Source organism: Schistocerca serialis, chromosome 4, assembly GCF_023864345.2.
Source record: "Schistocerca serialis cubense isolate TAMUIC-IGC-003099 chromosome 4, iqSchSeri2.2, whole genome shotgun sequence".
Classification (NCBI taxonomy): Eukaryota; Metazoa; Arthropoda; class Insecta; order Orthoptera; family Acrididae; genus Schistocerca; species Schistocerca serialis.
The window spans coordinates 470,290,908-470,317,318 of record NC_064641.1 but is presented as its reverse complement, the minus strand read 5'-3'; positions in this window follow the sequence as shown (position 1 = coordinate 470,317,318).

Below are 26,411 nucleotides of genomic sequence, written 5' to 3'. Positions count from 1 at the left end.
ATGAACAATTGTTAAAATTTCATAACACCAAATATTTCAGCACCCTCGACCTTAAAAAATCCTACTGGCAAATAAAGTTACAGGAGGAGAGTGGAATTCAATTCAATTCAATTCAATTTATTAGCGTCCTTGTAGTACATCATCGAAATGATATAGGACTTGTCAATAAACATTACAATTTAAAATACATATACATGAAAATTTGTAATTGAATTTACTTGTCACTTAGACATTACAATTTTAATAGAACTTTTAGAACATTAACATAAAAATATACAAGTAGGATAACAACGTACAAAAAAAAAAGTTTGTGATTCTCACATCAAAGATTATTTACATTCTTACATTAACAGTTTCACACTTTCATAGAAACAGCAAGTATTTAAATGTGAGCAATTACACATATTTATTATGTAAGGGAAATATTAACTGCGCTTTTATTGTCAACGATTCACAAACTCTTCAATACTGTAAAAACTATTGCTCAATAACATGTTTTCTAATTCTCTTTTAAAAATATGTACAGTTTTGGTATTATTTTTAGTTCTTTGGGGAGAGCACTGTAGAGGATTTTGGGTTGGTATAGTACACTTTTGTGATACATAGCTGTTTTATGAATTTCTCTGTGGAAATCATTCCTATTCCTTATTTTGTAGTTGTGAAATTCTCTGTTTAATGTAGAAAATTCATCGTGTTCTTTTAAGAAACATATGCTTTCATATATGTATAAAGATGGTAGTGTCATGATTTATAATTCTTTGAAAGCTTGCCTACAAGAGTCTCTATATCCTATACCTTTTATTATTCTGACTGCCTTCTTTTGTAGTCTAAATGAGTGTTTTGTTAGACTGATGTTCCCCCAAAACTGCACGCCGTATCTTAATAAACTGTGCATGAATGAGAAATAAACACATAACACTGTTTTAATATTACATGAGCTTTTAAGCATTAAGCATTAAGTATATAACAGGTTTGACTTAATTTTTTGTTCAATGATATTACATGCTTTCCCCATCTTAAGTGTTCATCAAACCATACTCCCAAGAATTTAGTGTATGATGCTTGTTCAATCTTACACTTACCCAGTTCTACTGTAAGGTTAGTTTTTATTTTATTTGTAATATGTCTGAAGTTGATCCACGTTGTTTTTTTGGCATTCACAATGAGTCTGTTTTCATTAAACCATCTGTCTGCTTCGTCTGTTGCTAATGTGACTTTTTCCTGTAAGTCAGCTTCACTATTTGCTTTAACAAACAAACTTGTATCATCAGCAAACAGTACTGCCTCTGCTTCAGATAGTTGACTTGGTAGGTCATTGATAAATATTAAAAACAGTAATGGCCCTAATACAGATCCCTGGGGTACTCCATACAAAACTCTCTGGAATCTTGATGAATATGTCCTATCTGCCTGGCTTATCTCCACCTTCTGATACCTGTCTGACAGATATGATTCAAACCATTTGTGGGCAACTCCACGTATCCCATAGGCATATAACTTCCTAAGCAGTAACTTATGGTCGATGACATCAAAGGCCTTTGATAAGTCTAAAAACAATCCACAATTTAATTCCTTTCTGCTTATGGAATTTAGAACAAGTTGCAAAAAATTGAAGATAGCTGTTTCAGTTGATTTATTTTTATGGAAACCATTTTGCGCATTAACCAATATTCTATTCTTAATAAGAAATTTGTATAGTCTCTGATACATTATCCTTTCTATTATTTTTGAGAAACCTGACAACATTGATAAAGACCTAAAGTTACTAACATCATATTTATCACCATTCTTGTAAAGTGGCTTTATAGTAGACATTTTAAGTTTTGATGGAAACACCCCTGTCTTAAAAGATTCATTTATAATTTCAGTGAGATGCGAGGCTATGTTTCTTGCACTTTGCTTAATGGCTTTGTCAGGAATCCCATCACACCCACATGACATTTTATTTTTTAACTTATTTATAGCATTTAGTACCTCTGAATCAGTTACTGGATAAAGGAACATTGTCATGTCATTCATGGGGATTTTTACCTTGCTATTGGAATTTCATTTAGTTTTAATTAAATTTATGGCTATATTTGTGAAATGTTCATAAAATATGTTGGCAATCTGAAGTGGGTCCTTAACAGTTTTACCCCCACTTTTAATGACAAAGCTGTTATCTTTTCTTTTGTGTCTACCTATATTTTTATTTATTACCTCCCAAGTTGACTTCATTTTGTTGTTACCTTTCTCAATATAGGTATCATTATCAAGATTCTTAGCTGCAATTATTACTTTCTTGTACAGGCTTCTATAACATTTCACATGTGCTTTCAGTACTACATTCTTCCTGGCTGATTTATTTAACTTTCTGAGAGTGTCTGATGACTTTCTAATCCCCTGTGTAACCCATGTTTTGGTTTTATGTTTAGTTTTGACTCTTTTTATAGGAAAGGCAACATCGAAGCAGTGTTTGTAGCTTTCAAGGAAAGAGTCAAACTTTCTGTTGACATCATCACTTGATTCACTACCCCAGTTGTTATTTTCCAGAATGTAATTAAAAATTCTTATGCTGTCATCATTTATAAATCTCCTTTCTCTGTAATTGTTATTGATAACAGGGTCCTTGTAAGATGTGACATTTAAACTCAATTTGATACCCTTGTGATCCGAGAAACCAGTGCTAATTACTTCAGTGTTATATTCACACTTGTCCTTGTTTATAAATACTTGATCTATTATAGTTTCAGACATATTTCCGCATCTGGTAACTTCATTTACAGTTGCCATCATATTATGACACAAAAACAGATTGCACAGTTGCTGTTGTTTACTACAATCATTCTTAAAGTTAACATTAAAATCACCAAGAACAATTATACACTCCTGGAAATGGAAAAAAGAACACATTGACACCGGTGAGTCAGACCCACCATACTTGCTCCGGACACTGCGAGAGGGCTGTACAAGCAATGATCACACGCACGGCACAGCGGACACACCAGGAACCGCGGTGTTGGCCGTCGAATGGCGCTAGCTGCGCAGCATTTGTGCACCGCCGCCGTCAGTGTCAGCCAGTTTGCCGTGGCATACGGAGCTCCGTCGCAGTCTTTAACACTGGTAGCATGCCGCGACAGCGTGGAAGTGAACCGTATGTGCAGTTGACGGATTTTGAGCGAGGGCGTATAGTGGGCATGCGGGAGGCCGGGTGGACGTACCACCGAATTGCTCAACACGTGGGGCGTGAGGTCTCCACAGTACATCGATGTTGTCGCCAGTGGTCGGCGGAAGGTGCACGTGCCCGTCGACCTGGGACCGGACCGCAGCGACGCACGGATGCACGCCAAGACCGTAGGATCCTACGCAGTGCCGTAGGGGACCGCACCGCCACTTCCCAGCAAATTAGGGACACTGTTGTTCCTGGGGTATCGGCGAGGACCATTCGCAACCGTCTCCATGAAGCTGGGCTACGGTCCCGCACTCCATTAGGCCGTCTTCCGCTCACGCCCCAACATCGTGCAGCCCGCCTCCAGTGGTGTCGCGACAGGCGTGAATGGAGGGACGAATGGAGACGTGTCGTCTTCAGCGATGAGAGTCGCTTCTGCCTTGGTGCCAATGATGGTCGTATGCGTGTTTGGCGCTGTGCAGGTGAGCGCCACAATCAGGACTGCATACGACCGAGGCACACAGGGCCAACACCCGGCTTCATGGTGTGGGGAGCGATCTCCTACACTGGCCGTACACCACTGGTGATCGTCGAGGGGACACTGAATAGTGCACGGTACATCCAAACCGTCATCGAACCCATCGTTCTACCATTCCTAGACCGGCAAGGGAACTTGCTGTTCCAACAGGACAATGCACGTCCACATGTATCCCGTGCCACCCAACGTGCTCTAGAAGGTGTAAGTCAACTACCCTGTCCAGCAAGATCTCCGGATCTGTCCCCCATTGAGCATGTTTGGGACTGGATGAAGCGTCGTCTCACGCGGTCTGCACGTCCAGCACGAACGCTGGTCCAACTGAGGCGCCAGGTGGAAATGGCATGGCAAGCCGTTCCACAGGACTACATCCAGCATCTCTACGATCGTCTCCATGGGAGAATAGCAGCCTGCATTGCTGCGAAATGTGGATATACACTGTACTAGTGCCGACATTGTGCATGCTCTGTTGCCTGTGTCTATGTGCCTGTGGTTCTGTCAGTGTGATCATGTGATGTATCTGACCCCAGGAATGTGTCAATAAAGTTTCCCCTTCCTGGGACAATGAATTCACGGTGTTCTTATTTCAATTTCCAGGAGTGTATTATGTTTAAGTTCATTCAGCAGTCCCTCAAGGTTTTCCATAAAAATGGCAAAGTTGCCCAGTGGTGATTGGTACAAACACACAATAGTAATTTTTAATTTGGTTAGCTCACATATACTGTATTCAAAATCTTTTTCTATGCATTTTAGTTTACATTTAATTTCTTTTGATTCTACCCCTGTCCTAACATAAATACATGTCCCACCCCCTTTATGGTTGATTCTACAAAATTTGCTAATCATTTCAAAATTTGGAATAATTATGCTAGACGCTTGCATTTCTTTTACCCAGTGCTCACTTATGCATAGTATGTTAATGTCTTTTAGATAGCCAGTTAATAGAACTTCTATTTCAGCTAATTTACTTTCTAGTCCTTGCACATTTTGGTATACAACTGTTAAAGTTTCATGTAGTGGATTTGCTGCACTATTTACCTTTGTACTTTCTTGTTGGTCAATATACTCAACATTTGTCTGCAAGGGCTTAAACATGAGCGTAGGCGTATTTATATCAAGTTGGACAGGGTATTAGGACCAGATTTGCTCAGTAAAGTTACCATTTATGTTGACAATATGTTAATAGCCATATCAACTTGGGTAGAACACATCAGTATAATGGAAAAGGTATTTCAGAGATTTACAGAGTACAAAGTAACTGAAAATCTAAAGAAATCTAACTTTGGCAAATAACAATTTTTAGGACATATCATATATGAACAGGGTATATTACCAGACTCAAAGAAACTGGATGCCATACGTAATTGTCAACCCCCAAGGAACAGAAAACAATCGAAAGCAAATCTAGGACTAACTTCCTTTTTCCGAAAATTTATACCATAGCAACTTATGATTGGCGATGCGCTATTTAACCTGTTGAGAAAGAATAAGCCTTGGTTATGGGACGAGAGATGCCAGGAGAACCTTACCAAAATTAAAGATGCTTTAATATCAGCAAACATTTTGAGTCATCCTGACATGTCCAAAGACTTTTGTTTCTAAGCACAGACGCCTCAACTCAGGGACTGGGGGCATGTTTGTTCCAGATGCAAGAGGAAGAAGGAAAAACAGTACCCAGAGTCATCAACTTTGTCAGCAGAACTTTATCAGAGACAGAAAGATTATATTCCGTATCAGAACTGGAAAGTTTAGCAGTAATTTGGGCGTTTAAGAAATTCGAGTATTTTCTTTGGGATAAAAACAATTAAGTCTACTGTGGTCACCAATCATTATCTTTTCTCTTAACATGTAAACTGTTACACCGAAGACTAGCGAGATGGTGTGTGTACCTGCAGGAATTTAATTTTGAAATAATATACATAGAGGGCAGTGAGAATATTATCGCAGATGCACTATCCAGGTTGCCGCAGGGACTAGACGATTTCAGTGAGCTGTCTGAACACGATTCAGAAATCCGAACATTATTGATGCAAAATAGTACACAAAAATCAGACTACGAAAAAATTTTGTAAGCAGATTGGAATGGTACAACGAGACGATAGGTGGAAAAAGGTAATACAAAATATTAACCGAAATGCAAACCACAAGGTAAGTAAATGGTATCAGTTTTACAAAGGCGTGTTGTTTCACCGGCAGCACGAAAGTTCTAACCATTGGTGTGTATGCCTTCCAGAGGAATATATCGACGAATTTATCAAACATACACACGAAGTTTAGGGACACTGCGGAGTAACAAAATGTATAGACAAGATCTCCAAACTTTGTTATTTTCCTAATTTACGACGACGTGTTTCACAAATATTAAGAAAGTGTGCTATTTGCCAAAGAACAAAACCATCCAATATGTCAAAGTTTACAGAAATACACCCCATACTAGCCAAAGCCGCACTGGAAATGGTTTCTCTGGATATCGCAGGACCATATCCTAGAGCAAAAGGTGGTGTCAAATACATAATAGCTCTTTATGATATTTTCACAAAATACACCAATCAAACTTTATGCTATCAAAACCACTACAGCCAGTAGCATCATAAGGAGAATTGAAGAGGATTATTTACGAAGAGTAGGGAAAACCAAAGTCATGTTAACAGACAACGCAGCCTATTTTGTGGGAAGAAAATGGAAATAACTCATGGACACACAGGGCATTAAATATATCTTGGTGAGTTTTTTCCACCCAGAAGCAAGTCCCGTGGAAAAAGTGTATAAAGAATTCAGTAGATTTATAACGACATACGCTCATAATAATCATTCACGATGGATTGAATACGTGACTCCATTTATGCAAATAGTAAACAATCTCCCCCACTCTTCCACAGGTTTCATTCCTAATGAACTTATGTTTAACACAAAGCAAACTGACGAATGGGAATCACCCATACCAAAAGTACCTTCTATAGAGTTAACTTTACAGGATAAAATCAAACAAGCAGTAATTACACTACAGAATAGAGCAGAATACAGAAAGAGAATATACAACAAAAAGCTAAAACGAGTTATACTTTTTTTTGAAGGGCAACAAGTCCTCTTGAGAACACATCCGAAATCGACAAAGATCGCTAAGTTAAACAAACAATGGCAATTACTATACTCAGGACCCCTATATTATCACAAATATACCTTATCCTGGAACTTATAGATTAGTATATGAAAGAACGGGATGAGACAAAGGTCTCAAACCCTCACAAATATTTAAAGGCTTTTCGCGAGTAGTGGCACTTTATCACAGCAGTTTTGCTGTCACAAAAAATTCTGTATAAGTAATGTTATGGTTTCCATTATTATTATAACGATTATCCCCATTTTATTTTTACAGAGTGATTGAACTTGAATTCACAGTTTCATTTCCCGGAGTTTTTTCTTCTTTGCTTCACGAAAACAGTTCATCCTCTCAGAGCGTTTCTTCTTGTGTTCTTCCATCCAGTTACTTTACCAGGCGAGAGCGATTTTTTTTTTTAATTTTCGCGTTTGCGATCTGGTTCCGGCACCCTCTGCGGTTTTTGAGATTTATAGTGAACTTCTACGGATCCGTCTGGAATGCTCTCTGACGTTCTGTGCCGCATTTACCCTTTGTTATAAAATTGAGAATTTTCCTTGTAGTTTTGGAGTTTTTCATCCTGTAGAGACATGTATAAAATAGTCTTATAAGTAAATTTTATAGTTTTATAAAAAAAATTGATAAAAATAAAAATTTGATATGTATATTTTGATTGAAATGTGTATAGACCCAAGCAATTTTCTTGTTTTATAAGCAAAAACAGACATTCAACAAGAAGGATGTGTAAAAACACAGCTTTATATGAAGCGAAATGCAAACGGGAGCTGCGTAAATGTCAGCTGTGCGCGCTCAACAATGCATGTTTACGTCAGTACTAAGGAAGAGACATTGACCTTGCGCAAACGCAACAGGCTAACTCTCGGCGCAACTAGCTAGGAACACGAAGCTACACAAGTGTCAAACTCAATTTCAAAATAAATATTAACACGTAACAACCATATTTTACTATCAGGGAACGAAAGAGTATAATGTTATATCAATATGCAAAGTTACGTCAGCACTAAAATATATACATTATAAGTAATAGTAAATGAAATCATTACGACGAAACACAAAGGACGTTTTAGCTAATAAAAGGATAAGATACCTTAGAAAATGTCGAAATAACTTTCTTAACACAGTAAAAGAAAAAGAGGAATAAAAATGCAAGTAAATATATATATATGAACAAATAAGAATGAATAATGAAAAACATCTGCGAGCGAATGTGATGACCGAGTATATGAGTAGCCAATGAGCTACGAAACGCAATTAGTTTTTAAGTTAGTTACAAGTTTTTTTTTTTTATATTGCAGCGACCAGTGCATCGACACGCCGCAGAAGAGACTTACGACGAGTGTTATTGGTACCAAAAGAAATGATTTAGTTATAAGTATATGTTTGTGTATATATTTTGGTCATCAAGCAAATGAAGAATAAGAATATACATCGTCGCAGTACAACAACGAAACATTTTTCCTGTACATACTGACTACAAAACGCACATAAACAAGGAGGCAAAATGGCTCTGAGCACTATGGGACTTAACATCTATGGTCGTCAGTCCCCTAGAACTTAGAACTACTTAAACCTAACTAACGTAAGGACAGCACACAACACCCAGCCATCACGAGGCAGAGAAAATCCCTGACCCCGCCGGGAATCGAACCCGAGCGTGGGAAGCGAGAACGCTGCCGCACGACCACGAGATGCGGGCGAGCAAGGAGGCATATGAGCTCAGATAAAACTAATCACTTTTATTGCATCAAATATGGACATAAACAACGGCATTTCCCCATTATTGTAAGAGATAAATATGAAGTGATGCAAAACTTTAACGTTACGAACTCAAAGCTACATGTAAAACAATTCCTTGTTCCCTCTCCAATGCAGGAGGCGGCGCCAAAGCGTAGTTAGGCCAGCAATGCGTAGTGTAGAGTCATGATGTAAATGCTTTTCCATGTTTCTCCCTATGAAAATATTAAACTCTCATAACTGATGTATGCATGACCGGAAAATAAAATGTGGGTACATTAAATGCGTATGTAGCAACAGAATATAATGAAATCTAAATAATTTATTTGTATTTATGTACAAAGGATATTTTTTAGGTTAACTAACAAACTGTACTAACCAGTAACGACAATTGAAGAAGGAAAATTGTAATGTTTTAGTATTTAAGAATTTGTATGATTGATGCAAATAATGGGTGGAATGTCAGTTATAGATGTAAACCATTGTAATATGCATTGTTATGTCAACAATATTTATGTGAATTTTTGTGTATATCGAATCATATGTAAATGATGAACTTGAAGAACTATCTAAAAGGAAAAGACCTCAAGGACTAAAAGAGATTCTCACACCAAAGCGAACGACGAAACATATAGTGGTACCCAAACGCTTGTGCAATAGTGCTGTGAATCAATTTTTTGTGATGTTATGCTACGCAACATCTGATATACTAATCAGCAAACTACAATTGTGCAAGCGTCACTTATCTTGACGTCGGGTGTTGATGTGCAGCGTTCACCGCACTGAAAATGTGGATACTACGGAGAAGATTCTTCCCAGGCCGTATGAAAGGTGAATAGTCTGCCACAACATCGGTTCTTGAAGAGTAAACGCACATGGGCCGCAGTCACGACGGAAGACCACGCGAAAGCAAGATATTGGGCAGATAGTTTTGGCATTCAGTGAGAAAATGACACTAAAAGCGCGAGTGGAAGCGCGGACGACCGTACAGAATAATGCTTCGAACATTAATGGTTCAAATGGCTCTGAGCACTATGGGACTCAACTGCTGAGGTCATTAGTCCCCTAGAACTTAGAACTAGTTAAACCTAACTAACCTAAGGACATAACAAACATCCATACCCGAGGCAGGATTCGAACCTGCGACCGTAGCAGTCTTGCGGTTCCAGACTGCAGCGCCTTTAACCGCACGGCCACTTCGGCCGGCTCTTCGAACATTAATGGTTCTTGCATAGCCAACAAACATATTTCGTGCATATGCGCACAGAGACTAGCAATGCTCACAAAAGGACAAGTAACCGCTCTTGGAGCGCCCTCATGTAAATACTTGGTAAATTATCATTCCGTATGTAAGTAGTGTATTTGCTATAAGATAATGCTTACATAAGACAAGCTGACATCTCCAGTCCAAATTACAAAGAATAATACGCCGACAAATGAAGGTCGTTGTACCCCTTTCGGCACAAACTTAAATGTAAGCTATACATTTACATGCAAAACACTGTGCGCTTCCATTGCATGTCACCGCACAGTGTGGGGGCAATTGTACTGGTACGTAGGAAAAGTCAAGGATAACCGCTGTAACCGCCCGCAAAAGTTGTATTTTGCTACGCCGGAAGGCAAGACTAAATGATAAAGACCTCATTCAATTTTTTGTCACCTTATGTCTTGGGTTCTCGTGGAGAGAGGACGTGTTTAGATATGAGATGCGTGTAGTAGCTTTCACGGTATCTGAATAATAATTTCTCTCAGTGCAAAAATATGAGACCCTTTTATTTTCTTCCGCGCACCATGAAGAGATCATGTCACACCTGCCGCCTGTATATGAGAAAGAAGTCCGAGAAATGAAAATTACATTACCTACACTGTCAAGAATGAAAAGTTTTGCGGCGTCGGAAGAAGACGCACCTAACAGAAGTGTGTAGATCTCGATAACATGGAAGTAAATTCAACTTAATACGGACTCAGAGGAGAGAAGATATAAAGTTACAGAATTTGGCCATTAATTGAAAAATAAACCGGGCTGGAGTGGCTGTGCGGTTCTAGGCGCTACAGTCTGGAACCGCACGACCGCTACGGTCGCAGGTTCGAATTCCGCCTCGGGCGTGGATGTGTGTGATATCCTTAAGTTAGTTAGGTTTAAGTAGTTCTAAGTTCTAGAGGACTGATGACCACTGCAGTTAAGTCCCATAGTGCTCAGAGCCAATCATTTGAAAAACAAAATAATTGACTTCCAGTTAAAAAAAATAACTTCTCTACCTAGGTATTTTTTATTATTACTAAAAAAAAAAGCACACCTGCCACTATGAATCCATCGTCATTCAGTTATTCAAGTTCAAGTGTGTGCTGGATGTCTGTGAATAAGGTAACGCCGTAGTTCTGAGGAGAGGTAGTGAGTGTAGTGTGCAAAGTATAGTCATGCTTTAGGTATCGCTATTAAAGGGGGATAATGACTGCGCGACTCTGCTTGTTCAACGAGGGGGAGGGAGATTGGTGTTTAACGACCCGTCGACAACGAGGTCATTAGAGACGGAGCGCAAGCTCGGGTGAGGGAAGGATGGGGAAGGAAATCGGCCGTGCCCTTTCAAAGGAACCATCCCGGCATTTGCCTGAAGCGATTTAGGGAAATCACGGAAGACCTATATCAGGATGGCCGTTCAACAACAGAGCTGTAGCCAAACATTAGAAAAAATACTCCATAGCTCTTACTTCCTTAACATGTTACAACAATTAACCTTGAGAACTACGGATTCAAGGTAAAAGAGAATGTTACTGCTTACAGCGTGTTTGAGCTGGTGAAATCAAGAAATGCGTGTAATGTGCTCTTGGATATTTATATGAAACTGACAAAGAGTCGTCGCCACGTGAACGCTTTCGATTATTACATGTTTCCTACGTGAAATATATTTTATTTGCCACCTGAGAATGATGAACAAGTGAAATCCAAGCCCCACCAAATGATTTTTTTTATAAAAGCCCAGTATACCCCTGAATTTCCTTCGTAAGATTCTTCCTCTCCACAGCAAGGCCACCAGTTTCCAGGTATAGGATGGCAGGGGGAGAGGAGAGGGGCAAGAGGGGTTGTGGATGGGGTGGCGGGGGTGGTGATTGATTTCCTGAAAAGTTCTTTAAATAAACAAATAAACTATATTCCATACACTGCTTTGAATCCCCTGAATTGTTTGAGTAAACAATATACCACACACTAAACAACATTCCATACACTACAATCTAATTCCCTCCAAATGAGCGATCAACTGAGTCTTTTCCAATTTCCGGTAGGGAGGGTGGGAGGGGAGGTGGTTTACCAGGGGGGACAGGGTAATTAAGTGATCAATTTAATTAAGCAGTCAATCAAATTGATAATAGTGAGAGGGGCTATTCTAATAATCTAGACCTGAAAGTGTACCTGTAGCAGTGAGGGGGGGGGGGGGGCGGGAGGTTTCCTTAGATGGGAGGGGATTGGGGGGGGGGGGGGGAATATGTTAAGTGCCTATCAATCAAAAGGAAGGATCCTTTTAGCAGAACAATAGGTTAAGGACTAGTCAATCAAAGGAGAACAATAGGTTTGCCCCTGAGTGCATACCTGCCCCTGATTTAGGCAACTCACACTAAAAATGCAATCAGGGCTGTTTTGTTCTATTACTAGCAGCAGTGTCCAAAATGCGAAATTACAAGTCACCGCGACACATGCACATACATAGACATATAGAAAACAGAGCAGACGCCCTGCAAATGTGGAAAATGTGGGGTGGAGGCGACTGAATACAATTGAGTACAGTGCTATACAGTGCCTCCTGATCAGTGCATTTGTGCTAGGTGTTGGCAACTGTACTAAATTTAGAAGCAATTTTAGAACACGAAACGAGAGGTTATGTCATGATAGCATGGGTAGAACTGACATAAGCAACTCGATATAACTGCGGAAAATCCGTATAAATTATGGGAATATACACCGAAATGCAAGAGAATTGAGGAAGTACTTGCGTGTCTTCTGGTTGGTGTAGGACAGTTTGTAAATGGGAGCAAGTATGCGACAGCAAGAGGAATCCGAAGAAACATCAACATGGAAGTGAAAGGAACCAGGGAAACAGTCACTTTTTCCGTTGAGGAAGCATTTTACTGTATATCTATTGAGGTAACAGAGATACACGTGAGTTGATTATTGTATTTGACGGTTTTCAGGAAGACAGAGAGCCATCTGCCTCTAAACTTACTTGCGTCTGCGTTAAAGAATAACCTATAGCCAATGGAGTGGTCAGTTGAGATGGAGTTGTAACAAGGTACGATTTAATGGTAGACTGACGATGCATTCTAGAGAGAGAAGGGGAGAAATTGCTGCAGGTCATTTGACCGTTTTTTCCTGATGTTCTATCAGCATGCGTCAGTTGTGTGACACAGCCTGTGTTTGACTCATATACAACCGCATATTCTGTGTGGGTCTTAGAGCAGTGTCTACTTGCGATCGTTAACAGTAAACTTTTAGGTCATCGGAGGAGTTCCATCTCATGTGTGATGAAACGTGACACATTTCTCTAAAGAATAAAGATTTATCCAATGTACTCCATTCCCCTGTCGTATCTTGGATGTAAAATGGATACTTCAGTTTCATAACTAAGTCAGTGATAGATGTTTGTGAGACACTGCAATCCCTGTGTATGCATCTGCTTGACAGATGTGCTGTTTACAGAGTTAGTGGCGGAATGACCTGTAATTCCACACATCAGACGCTGCTGCTACGCGTTTATATGTTTCGTTGTAAGAGGTATTCTCCGTTACTAACGATCGTTTCATATAAGACTGATGTAGGCATAGTATAATTTCTGAACCGTGATTGGATGTGAACAGTGGATGCTATACATCTCTGGAAAGCTATGTTGCGCATGTATCATACAGAGCCACTGTTTTAAGGAAGTAGTTTTTTTTCGTTTTACAGTTTGATACCATCGTTTATCATAGAGAAACCTGCAAGAAGGATGTATATCATTCGCTGGAAATATATTTCTTACATTGGTATATTAACAGCACTGCATTCCACATGACTGATATGTTAGAAACTCAAGTGATCTAACATTATAGCCTGTTTCAAGTGCAGAGCCGTGTAGCCTTAGGAGTGCGTGTGTTTACGCTCTCTCTTACCAGTACCCTACTGGTACTGATCCCAGACACTAGAACAATACTTTAAAATTGAAAGCGTAGTTGATTTGCGTAAAATGCTTCTAACTCAATCCGTCTGGAGTTCCATCATGCATAAGAATCACCCATTTCTTGTTGTTCCTAACCGTCTGCTATTACATCACAACACCTTCAAATCTGTTAGTATACATCGATAAGGAGTGCTAACCTCCTCGACGTAGGTGCATCTGGAGAAATCTTGTGCACTTGGATGGGCGAGGACTCGGCAAACTCCATTCAATCACGAGACGTGGAATGTAGCTGTCAACTTTGGGTCAGCTGCAGATTAAATTGGTAATGGCGCTGCAGGGTTGGTTGGTCAATGACAGTGCAAGGGGACTTTTCAGTCTCTAATTTTATCCTAAGACTGCGAGAATGCTCTGTGACTCCCATCAGTATATAGATAAATTGTAAATTAAGCACTATGCTCGAGGTGCTACAAATATGTAGAGCGCTGCCTGGTCTACTTTGATGATATATATGTTCGAGAATTAACAATGAATGGATGTACTGCACAGTCATCTATCTACATTTTCAATGATACACGCAAAGTTGAGAAGGGACGGTTTAGCTGTGATACTGAAACTGGGAAACATGCAGTTTCACCATTGGTCAGTGTTGAAATTACTGTAAAATTGCTAAACTTGTTTGCACTATTAACTGCGATGCTTACAATTTCAGTACATCGAAGGTGTCTTTTCCATCCCATCTGTCCACATAATGATTGACTGACATCGCTTGTTTGAACTGGAGAAAGAGTCTTGGTGGAGGGGCAGCACCTACTGGGGATGGCTAGCACCGAAACAGTGATCGCGTACATGAGAGCAATATGAGGAATCAGTCGAAACAGAATACAGAGCCATCAGCTGTTCCGTCACTGTGACAGATGAGTTTAAATGTAGAGGTTGTCAGTCACCTTCAGACAGCAACTTTTAAACTCTCTACAACGCCGCCAAACTCTTCCAGTTTCCTTATGTTGTAGCTGTCTTTTATTTAAAATCATCCAGTGTGTGTGGTGTGTTATGGTAGCAGCAGTAACAACATGACTTATACCGTGTGACATCTAGTTTTCTGTGAGAAGCAATGGATCAGAACATGTTAATCTCAGTTTAGAACGTGATACAGACCTCGAAGTCGTGGCGGAAAATCAAAATGTATGGCAGTGTACAAAGCGTGTTACAGCAGAAAAAAACAATGTTTCAAACGACACAGGGTCACAGGAAGGGTCACTTCGACTTATACTATAGTTTGTACGATACGGTCATCCTACTAGAGTACAGGCGATTAATCTTTACACTGGCCCATGCAGTGAATCAATAGATGTTTATTGAATAGAATCATCACATGTTCTTGATGCTGGAATGCAGACGGTATTTATTTTCGATGTATGGGAGGAGAGAGATGCGGTAAAAATCTTATCGAGTTCTCTATCGAATGTCACGGTATTTGTCTGGAGAAAACCACTTCATTCTGAGGCAATGCCATACCTCGATTTATAAAGCCAGTATAGCTTTTAACATGGCTATATGTATGCACCAATAGAACCAACATCGCTTGTGAGGGTAATATGGTTGCGTTTTTTAACATCTGACGGTCTGTAAGAAGATTACGCCTCTCTTTCTAAGACACAGTGGCAACACTCGCAAAAAAAAAAACTTATGAGACTTGTCCACCCATCGTTGATTTTCGGTCAGTTTTATTTCGTATCGCCAGCAATCAGCTATTGACGAAATATTATACCTAGTAGTAAGGGCCGTGTGAAACGTTCGCCTTGAGCATCAGGCTTATAAAGTATGTGTGTGTGTGTGTGTGTGTTCCGACATGTGCAAAGGAAATGACTATGTCCAGTCATAAGGAAGGTATGGATTTGACGTGGAATACTGTGATAGCAAAGGGAAGAGTATGTCAAGTAATAAGAATGGTGCAGACATTATTCATTCCAGAGCGACAGCCGTCAGCAGGGTGTATTTTCGATACTTCGATCATTGTAGAATGTCGTTCAACTGAGTCTGCAATCGAAAATTTAATTGTAAGTATAGCGATCGAATATATATGTGACTGATTTCCTAGGAATATGATTGTGCCTATGCCTGCTTGGCGTGCATTGCCGGTGGCCTGTGGCAGGAATGATTCACGTTTTCCCTTAATGGCAGGAGTCGGCTTTTGTTCCTAGGACGATTCTGTCTATAAGCGCTTGGCGTGCAGCACTGGTGACCTGTGGCGGGAATGGTTGATCTTTCCGGCTAATGGTACGAGCTGTCTGAATGGAGAGGCCTGTTTGGGTGCAGGAATGTAACTAACTGAACCCTGTCATTCTCTAGACGGCCAAATAGCGAACTAATACTTAGTATGTCTTGGGCTGCTTTCATGATCGCGCGGAAATTTGAGAAGATTCAATATGGATGTGTATTTGCGCTGGACCATTATTCCCTCCCATGTAAATTGGCTGGTCAACTGCTTCTGCACATTTCGCACCTTTATTTAGTTGAGGGAACATCTATTGTGGTGTGTGCATTTGGCACGTGAAAGACAGGTGGAGTATACTTTTGCTGGTTCTCTAGACATGAGGAACACCTTAGTTGACTTTGTAAATTATAGGGATGATTTGGAATCTGTTACACCCCCGACATCGGTATTCGTGAGTGGAAATATCAATTTCCTCTATTTTTTTAGTGTTTTCATGTAAAAGTCTTCAGAGACGGGATAAGTTTCTAGTTACTCAGTGGTTGATAGCACAATCTACCTCACTAAAGTTTCAAGTTTCTAGAGAAATAATTTCCAGTCTATATCTTTGGAATTATGTTGCACGAGCGATACTGCTATGCTAGTGATATTGCTATGTGCTTGATATCGAGAAGTATCGCGAAAATGTTATGATATTCTGGCAAACTATGCGAAATTACACATGTTCTTGTAATTCCATAGTCTGGAGATGGGTGTATAAAGACAACCTAGCAAGCAGCTCAGGGTCGTAAGCACTAACGCTTTTGTGCAGAGGGGGGCCGACCTCGAATTTGTAGAACAATTCTGAGAGTGACTTCGGTCCACTGAGGGCGCTCTGGTCACGCGTCGTGAGTGGATGACCGCCCTATGTCGTGGGAAATATCTAGTGCAGTGAGGAGTATACCTACGTTGGATGTGCTTATCCTGCCTGTCTTCGGGGTATATGTACAAGTGTCTGGCGGCCGATAGCTACACGAATGATGTAACAGGGACGGTTTTGTGTGGCGCAGGATACGAATTGTATGTTTACTACATCAACTCGGTACACAGTGATATATTGCTGGATTCCGGATCAGTTTCACGTTCTAATATTCAAACTCCTGTCCTCAGTGGCAGAGCAGTGTAATTGAGTAAGTGTCTTTCTGTATTCAGTGATCTGTAGGCCACTTTGCAGGGTTTAATTGTCAGTGAAATATGGTGATCTGTACAAAATAGTTTTTGTCACTGGAAGTCTCGTCTCCAGAAAGAAGAAAAGTAGACGGTGCTTCCACACAGATAGCATCAGTAATTTGGAGGGTAAATTCAATAAGAGCCAATCATAATGCTCCATTCATTCACAAGACGTTCTTTCTGCCAGAACATAGGAGCCTCTACATAGTGGTGAGAACGTTTCGGAGATGTTTGTTGAAAGCAGGACAATGATTTCCAGGAAGGATGACACGTGATGGGCAGAGTGCCACGTTAGGACCATCAGGAGGAATGCATTCGGTGTTACTCTGCGTTATTTTCGTAAACAGGTTCTGCTAGGACAAGAATTTCCATGCAGACAAGCCGAGACATCACGAAAGCTCCTACAAAAGCGACTGTTAACTATTTATTTTTGCGATGGGTCGACTTGGCTCTTATTTTACGTAGCTATTGAGAACCTTTCAGATGGGGAGTCATCATGCACACAATTCGCAGCGATGCGTCAGCCACGATGGGGAGGTAAACATGCATGCAAGGCTAGACGCAGCTCACATGTCCCGTTAGGATCGCTAGGGAGAAAGCAGTCGATGTTATCCTGGAACAGATTTCTATAGCGTGACTTGGGACGTCAATATGCACAGGTATCGCACCAGCAACAGCAAACACACGTGGCCAGAGGTGTCTCGCATATGGGACCAGCGTGAGCGCGCTGTTTGGTGTGCTTGGAGCTTTGTAGAGGAGCAGTTCGCTGATACATCATGGTTGACTATAGTTTGAGAGCGTTTTTTACATGCACTGAGTGTTTGTGCAGTGCATTATTTTCGGCTGTTTAAACGTTGTGAGCGTGTTGGCAGAGTGTTATATATGTATTATTTCGGTGATTTTTTTCCTGTCCGTCACATTATTTTGTGGAAAGGTCTGTAGGCTGTGTAGTGCATGATTTCGACGGTTGACGATTAGCAAGCTTGCTTGCAGAGCCTTTAACATGCATTATTTTGAAAATTTACAAGTTGTTTGCGTCTCTGCACATTAGTGTACTGCATTATTTCGGTGATTTACGAGTAGTTTGAAGGTCTGTAGACCATTTACTGCGACCTCAAGCACGCCATGGTAAGTGTTTTGTATCAGTGTAATAAACAAAATAGGTGAAATCCGTCCCTATATAAATTGCATGGATTATTTCCATAGTTTATAATTAGTGAGCATTTCTGCACATCAGTGAACTGAATTACATTGGTGATTTACGAGTATCAGTGATAAACAACAGGAAATCCGTCCATAAATAAATTGTTCAAAAGTAAATAAAGTACACTCCTTCCTCTCTCCAGCAGCCCAACACAGGCTGAGTCATTTTCGCGCCATTTCCCCCTCCCCCCCCCCCCCCAACTGCCATAGGATGAAAGTGCACTCTGGTGGCAGTACTGTGTACTAGGTGAGTTGGACTCCAGACCTCATGATGGACACACTGGATGGAGCTATTGCCTCAAATTGCTTAAATAAACGCCGCATACAAAATAAAGAGATACATCCATCCTATCCAGCACAGGCTCAGTCCTTTCCCAGCCATTTCCTAGGAAGAGGTGGCGGTTGGATGACTTAGGTTAGTGGAAGTAGCCCAAGTGCCCTTTTTCCCTTCATTTTCTTAGGTTAGTGGAGGTAGTCATGGTGTGCTGCATTGTTCTGCCGGAATTTGAACTTCCCACCATTTTATAGGTGGGGAGAGGGGAGAGGGGATTAGGTTAGTGGAGATAGCCGCCAAAATTTGAACTTCCCACACCGATGTCATTGAGATGTTGCCATATCTATCGCCGCCATCTTTGATCCGCTATCTTGAATAAGTTTGGCAGCAATGGAGGGTGAGTTGGTGCTCCTTTTGTTGCACTACTAATGGGTTTCATGTCAGTTGGTAGCACCTGCAGACATGGCAGTTATATGCAGCGTCTTGGTACTGGTGGAAATCTCAGCTGGTATGTGGAGGCTGAGGCCCTGTTTCGCCCATGTATCATGTATTCCATTTACACCCACTAAGGCGCAGCCTACTGCTGACATCCCTGCTGATACAACGTCTTAGCAGACCACCACAGCGCTGACTGCCACATCTGGCATGACCCGCAATGAGTCCACAGCATCGGCCACCACTGCACCTGTCGATAATACCTCAGACACACTGAATATGGCTGGAACGAACTCACCCATTCAAGATGAGGATGTGGAAGTGACCCAAATCTCGCACAAGCGCCCTTCCATGGCCTTAGAGGAATCTTGCCACAGTCATGCTGGTGTGTGCACGCCAATGAAAAAGAAGAGAGCATGGAGAAGATGCGCTAGGTCTCTGTGTCAACCTGATGAGGGGCCTCGTCGTCCCCAATTGGCGTCACACAGCCAGAGCGCCTGAGCTCTAGCAGATGCAACTGGTTAGTGTAGAGACTGCAAATCAGAATGGCGGCAGACAACAAGCAGTCGAAGAGTATGGGACTACGATGCCACAGGTGGAGAAATCACCTCACCCACTAACGATCACCATCTGGTGGGTTACCAGATATTCTATGATAAGATCCACTCCATTGCCAATCTCTGCTTCATCAGCAGGGAAGGCTCTGACCTATACAGGGTCCAAATACAGGCCATTGGAGACTAGCAAAGGCTCATGAAGCTTGTAGAGGAGGAGAAATGGCATTGTTTCACCAATAACACCGAGCCGCAGATGCAGCTGAAGGTGGTATTTCGCCATTTTCCAATGAAGATGGAACCAGAAAACTTGAAGCACGAGCTCGCAGCCCATGGTTTCCCAGCCAGCTCCACTGGCGTGATAACTGGAAACGTCGAAACTTGTAAAATTTTCCACGTGGACAAAGTCACCGACATCTCAGTAAAGATAGAACCCCTTCAAGCAAAAGTTAGAAGAGGCCAGTGCTACTTCACCCAGGTCATGGACCATGTTGCTACTCTACTGTTACATGATTGTTCACTGCAGCAAATGTGCAGGTTTACAACATCCTCATCCAAGAGGAACTGGCAAAATTTACGCTGCTAGTCACATAACCTCATTGAAAGTGATGTCAGAAGAAAAATGAGGACATACCGACTTGCTGCAACTGTAGCAAGCTACATGTGGCAAGCTACAGAGGCTGCAACACCTTTCAACGCAAAACAGCCGCCAGACGCGTGCAGCCAGGATGCAGTTTCACTGATGGTGCCAAGGCGAAGGCACCATGCGTGACAGAGACGATCACGCCTGCACAGCCAACTGCGCCACAGACTTTAGAACGCGAGCGCAGACGTCAGACGGAGCAACAAGCCACATCACAGCCTGCAGAATACATGCAGTAGTCAGTGGATACCATCCCACCGTCGAAAACCAACGCCACAGCCACCAGGTATGACGCCAGCGAACTCAGTACACTTTTGTGTCACTGGGCCAGCTTCGGCGTCAGCTTCCTGCAGTCGTCGTCTCAATTACGGCGGCCCTCCAGGCCAACGCCATCTAGAACCAAACTCATCATGGATAATGCCCATATACATGGCCTAACCATCTGCACGTTCAGTAAGAACAATTTATGTTCCTAGCAGGGTAAATTTTGCCAGGTCCTCTGGGACATGGATGTTGACACCTGTCTTGTGCAGGAAACCTTCCTCAAGCCTGGGTGAACGTGCAGACAGCAAACTACTGCTGCTACCGAGATGACAGGACCACCCACAATGGGGGCACCGCCATCTACGTCAAGAGGTCGTCGTAGCGTCAGCGAATCCAACTACCAGAGCTTCCCTTGTTGGAAGCTACTGGGGTAAGCATTAACGCTATCGCTAGAAAGATTCCTTTCATGTTAGTATATTGGCAGCCCGATAGACCTCTACACAAAGCGGACTTCGATGTCCTGCTGTCACTGGAGAGGAGACTATTAATTACAGAGAACGTCAACCTGAAAAACCGCGAATAGAACGCTCTCCTCACTACCAGCAGCGGGCGCCGACTTTCCCACATCGTTCACTAAAACATTGCAGTCAGCCAGGGGCCGTTTGATCCCACACACTTGGCCAGGTATGGAAGTAATCGACCTCCCCCTCCTTGAAGGATATCGGGCAATTCACGCACACTGAGAGCTGCAACGCTCTGTTATCCAGTCACATTCCAGTCATCTTCGACATGGATGTGATTGACACCCCTCTTACAGACCAGCATCCGAGCTACCAAAACCTGGACTCCAAGCATTTCCACATGGAAATACTCGAATCACTCAAGAGTGCGCCAAATCCCAAGTAGTCGTAGCCGACGCAGCCCTAGCTTTCTTCAATAGAAAAATACTTCGAGCAGCGATCACAGCTAACCCGAGGCGACTGCAGCGACCATGAGACTTCTCACATCAGCTAGCAACGCTGGTGGCGATCGCCAAGAAGAACCGATTGTTCCGTGAATGACAGCTGTTCCTCCAACTAGTCACAAAACGCCGTGTTAGCCGCATGCGACGGGATGTTAATGTAGCAGTCGAAGAACACAAGAACAGAGTATGGGTGGACCTGGTGTTCACATTCAGTCCTGACAATGGCAGCGTCTGGAACATCGTGAAGAACCTCCTGCACCACCGCCCCTACAGGACGTCACGACTATCATTGCGAGCGCGATACAAAAACCAGAATGCTGGCCAACATACTTGCAGCTAACTTCACTTTGTTCACCGACGTCGTGAATGACGAGCAGCTACCAATCTTCCTTTCATCCGGAAATGAAGAAGACGTCATCGAGCAGTCACAGAGAAAGAAGTCGTAGTGCAACTTTGCTTGCCGAACCCCAGGAAAGCAGGAGCCAGCGATGGATTCAAGAAACGCCTGCTGAAGAAATTTCCGCCAGGGGCCCATCATTAAGCCGATGTTTTCAACGAGATACTCCGTTTGGGCAGCTACCCCTCTGTGTAGAATCACGCTGAAGTTGTGGCCATCCCAAAGATCATCAATGATCTGCGCCATAAAACCAGTTAACGACCCATCAGCCCGCTCCCACCTCTCTGGAAAGTTTTTGAGAGGCTATGGGTGAAAAGGCTGATGGAACACGTCACCCTGGAGATTGTTATCCCCGGTGAACAGTTTGGTTTCTGAAGTGACTAGTCGACCTCTCACCAACTCCCGCATTTGGTAGAGACGGCAGTGAGAGCGCTGGAAGCAAGGGAATACCTTGGGGCAGTGTTCCCGGAAGTGTCCAGGCCCTTAGATTCCGTCTGGCATGATGGCCTCGTGTACAGGTTCCTTGTACTCGAGCTACCCAACATCGCATGGAGTCCTTCTCAGATCATACCTATCCAAGCGAACTTGCCACGTGAGCACAGGCGTTGGTAGGTCCACAGATCGGCAGACATGCGTAGGGGTACTGCAGAGGCTGGTACTCAGCCCCATTGCTGTACTCCCTGTACACTCCCGACATTCTGCGGGTGAGAGTGAAGCGGCGCTTTACGCCCATGACACAGCACTGTTTACCCACAACATCAACGTTGAGACGTCACCTCCAGCTTGGGTGCGACACTCTGGGTGCATGGTAGATGAGTGGAGGTTAAAATTCAGTGCAGCGAAGAGCCAGGCTGTAATCTTCACTTGAAGAATACTGTCACCAGATTTTCCGCCAGTCAAGATCTTTGGAGTGTCCACTCCATGGAGCAGGACGAGGAAGTACCTAGGGGTCACCCTGGACCATAGACTGTCCTGGGCGCCTCACATTACTGATGTCAGAGGCAGTGCCATAGGGCGCCTCACATTCCTGACGTCAGAGGCAGTGCCATAGGGTGCCGTCGCACTCTATAGCCACAGCTCAACCCGCAGTCGATGCTGTCACTGAACCATTATGTCACGTTGTATCTAACACTGGTTCGACCAGTGCTGGAGTATGCAGATGTGGCGTGGGGAAAGGCCATAGATACACTCTTGGAAAAGCTGCGAAGAGTCCATAACTGAGTGCTGACGACAGCTGTCTGTCTTCTGAGTGGGTAATCCAGACGTCTGCTGCACGAGGACATCGGCATCCATCACCTGCAGGACAGATTCCAGATCTGCGGAATGTCTTTCTATGAGAAGGCGGGTCAACCTTGCAACTGGCATTGCGATCCGTGAGTTTTTAAACAATTTGGATTCGATGTCTGGAATGAACCTAACTTACGGTTTTGAGACTCCGAAAAGTAGGAGTCTCACAATTCAGAAGTCCCAATTTTTTTAATAGAAAAATAAAGAAAGTCACCAGTTGTAGTTTTGAATTTCGGTGAATATGTGTGTGTGTATGGGGGGGGGGGGTTAATTCAGAAGAAGGCTTTTTGGCCAAAAGCTTACTTGTTTAGCATTCTTTTTGTTGTACCTGTCTGCGAGTCAAAAGTTTCGGCTATATGGTGAATGGGAATCTATTCTTTTCATGACACTGTCATTAGTTAACCCTGGATCTTCCATTGTGTGTTTTATATTTTCTTATTCCATTTTTAAATGAAAACATCCGCCTTTTTTATATGCTGTAGTCTTTTTCTCAAATTACAAAAATCACTCTGTAAAATTAAAGTTTCCCAAATATGAAAACATGTTCGACGTTACAAGTTTACCTAGGAAGAGATATTGAATTGAAATATGAAAGCTTTGCAGTCGAGAAAATCTTGTCACTATTGTATTTAATAGTCTACCTATTACATTATTACTCTGCTACACACCAGTAATCAGTAAGTGAAATTAAATTAAGCAGAGGTATTGTCGACAACCACTTACATGTTAAATACCTTTTGAAATATCGAAGCTAAAACATATTTCTATTTTCAAGACAGGTGTGGTGTCACCGCCAGACACCACACTTGCTAGGTGGTAGCTTAAATCGGCCGCGGTCCATTTAGTACATGTCGGACCCGCGTGTCGCCACTGTGTGATCGCAGACCGAGCGCCACCACAAGGCAGGTCTCGAGATACGATAGAGCACTCGCCCCAGTTGTACGGACGACATTGCTAGCGACAATACGGACGAAGCCTTCCTCTCATTTGCCGAGAGACAGTTAGAATAGCCTTCTGCTGAGTCCATGGCTACGACCTAGCAAGGCGCCATTTGCCTTACCTAGTTTGAGAGTTATCGTATAAATGTCTCAAGAAGAACTTTGTAAACCAACAAAGAATAAAGTTAAGTATATTCCAAAGCTACGTATTTTCTTGATAGCAGTCATAACGTATCCTGTTCCAGACTTGACGCCAGTCGGCGTGTGTGTACGCGTGCCTTTCGGCTCCCTTCTCAGTGTGGCGTAACCAGCTTGTTACGCCACAACAGATTGGCGACGAGAGAAGTGTTCTTTCTGATTGCTTACATTTACTTGTGTCATGGCTTCGCCAGATGTACTGTCCGAATTTTATCGCTTGCAGAATCAGCAGACGCAGGCGTTATTGGATGCCCTTGGACAGCTCGTCCAGGGTTAACGTGCTAATCAAACCGATGCGGCAGCCGCCGCTTCATCGCTGCCGCCGCCACAACATGCAGTTGCACCGCCATTCCGTAATTTTCAAGCTGACGTAGAATCCTGGGCGGAATGGTCCCGACAGTTTGGATTTCATCTAGCCGCCTACAGAATTCAAGGTAATGAGCGGCAGCCGTTTTTGCTTTCTTGTGCCGGTGTGTCCACCTACCGTGTGATAGTGAAATTGTTTCCCCGACACGACGTAGCAACTCTGTCCTACGAAGAAATTTTGTCTGCTTTAGATGCCTATTTCAAAGAAACAGTTAATGTGGTTGCAAAATGGTATATGTTTTTTCGTACAAAACGTACGGCCGGTCAAACTAATAGGGAGTGGGTAGCAACATTGCAAGGACTTACTAGGGACTGTGCCTTTGACTGTGACTGTGGCCTTTCTTATTCAGATACAATGGTACGTGATGCAATTGCACAGAATGTTTCTGATGTTCGCATACGGGAGCAAATTTTGAAACTAGTTAATCCCTCCCTTCAACAAGTGATAGACATATTGGATAGACAAGACACACTTGACTGTGCTCAGGAATCTTTTGAAACTTCGCCAGCCGTGTGTAACATTAACCGGCCCGCTGGACGCGCTGCGCGGCCCGGTAACCTGCCCTCGCGCTATTCGACGCAGCTGCCGCCGCGCTCTAAACCAGGTGTGCCGCGCCAGCACACAAATGCAGTGAAATCATGCCCGCGGTGTGCTACTAGACATTCGCGTGAACATTGCCCGTCACGCCAAGCTATTTGCTTTTTCTGCAATAGGAAAGGACATGTTCAAAGTGTTTGCCAGAAAAAGCTCTGATCAGACAATCACAACCATTCCCGGCCCTTTGCTTCGCGCCGGAATCGAACCGAGGACACTCAGGCTTGTGGACCTTCGCCCATGGATATTCATGTCGTTAATTCCGCTTCGTCCAGTGCCACTTTCTCTAACAGTGACTGTGTTCGTCCCACAAAAACTGTGCGTCGACGTCGCCGGAAATCACGTCAATTAGCAAGTGATTCTGTACCAGTGTCTGTTCAAATTGCACAAAACAGTCGCTCTTGTCGTCAGCAGGACAATAAACTTTTTGTAGATTTGGACTTTCATGGCAAGGTCATACCATTCCAGCTCGAGCTGGAGCTGCAGTTTCATTGCTCAATCACGACACGTACAAACAACTGGGAAAACCTCCGTTGCGTTCTGCAAATGTTAAGCTAACCACATATTCAGGACAGAAAATTCCTGTGTTAGGACAGTGCAGCCTTCTTGCCACATACAAGGGACAAACAAAACTTGTGTCATTTTACGTTCTTCGTTCTTCTTCTGCAGTGAACTTGTTTGGTTTAGATTTATTTCAGTTGTTTAACATGTCTATTGTAAATCAGGTCCTATCAGTGAATCAGACTGTGCCTTCAGACAGTGTTTCTCAGCTATGTGACGAATTTGCAGACATTTTTGCACCGGGCTTAGGTTGCGCTAAAAACTATGAAGCACATTTGGAACTGAAAGTAAACGCGCAACCGAAATTTTTCAAAGCGCGCAATGTTCCCCACGCATTGCGTGATGAAGTCGCAAGAACATTAAACGATCTAGAATCACAGGGTGTAATTGAACGTGTGCAAGCTTCTCTCTGGGCCTCGCCCTTAGTAATTTTGCCAAAACCTTCCGGAAAATTGAGACTTTGCGTGGACTTCAAGGCCACAGTGAATCCACAACTAGTGACTGCTACTTTTCCTTTGCCCCGCCCGGAAGATCTTTTTGCTAAACTGTGCCCGGGAAAATATTTTTCAAAGTTGGACCTAGCCGATGCGTACTTGCAAATACCGGTGGACGACGAATCCCAGCGCGTA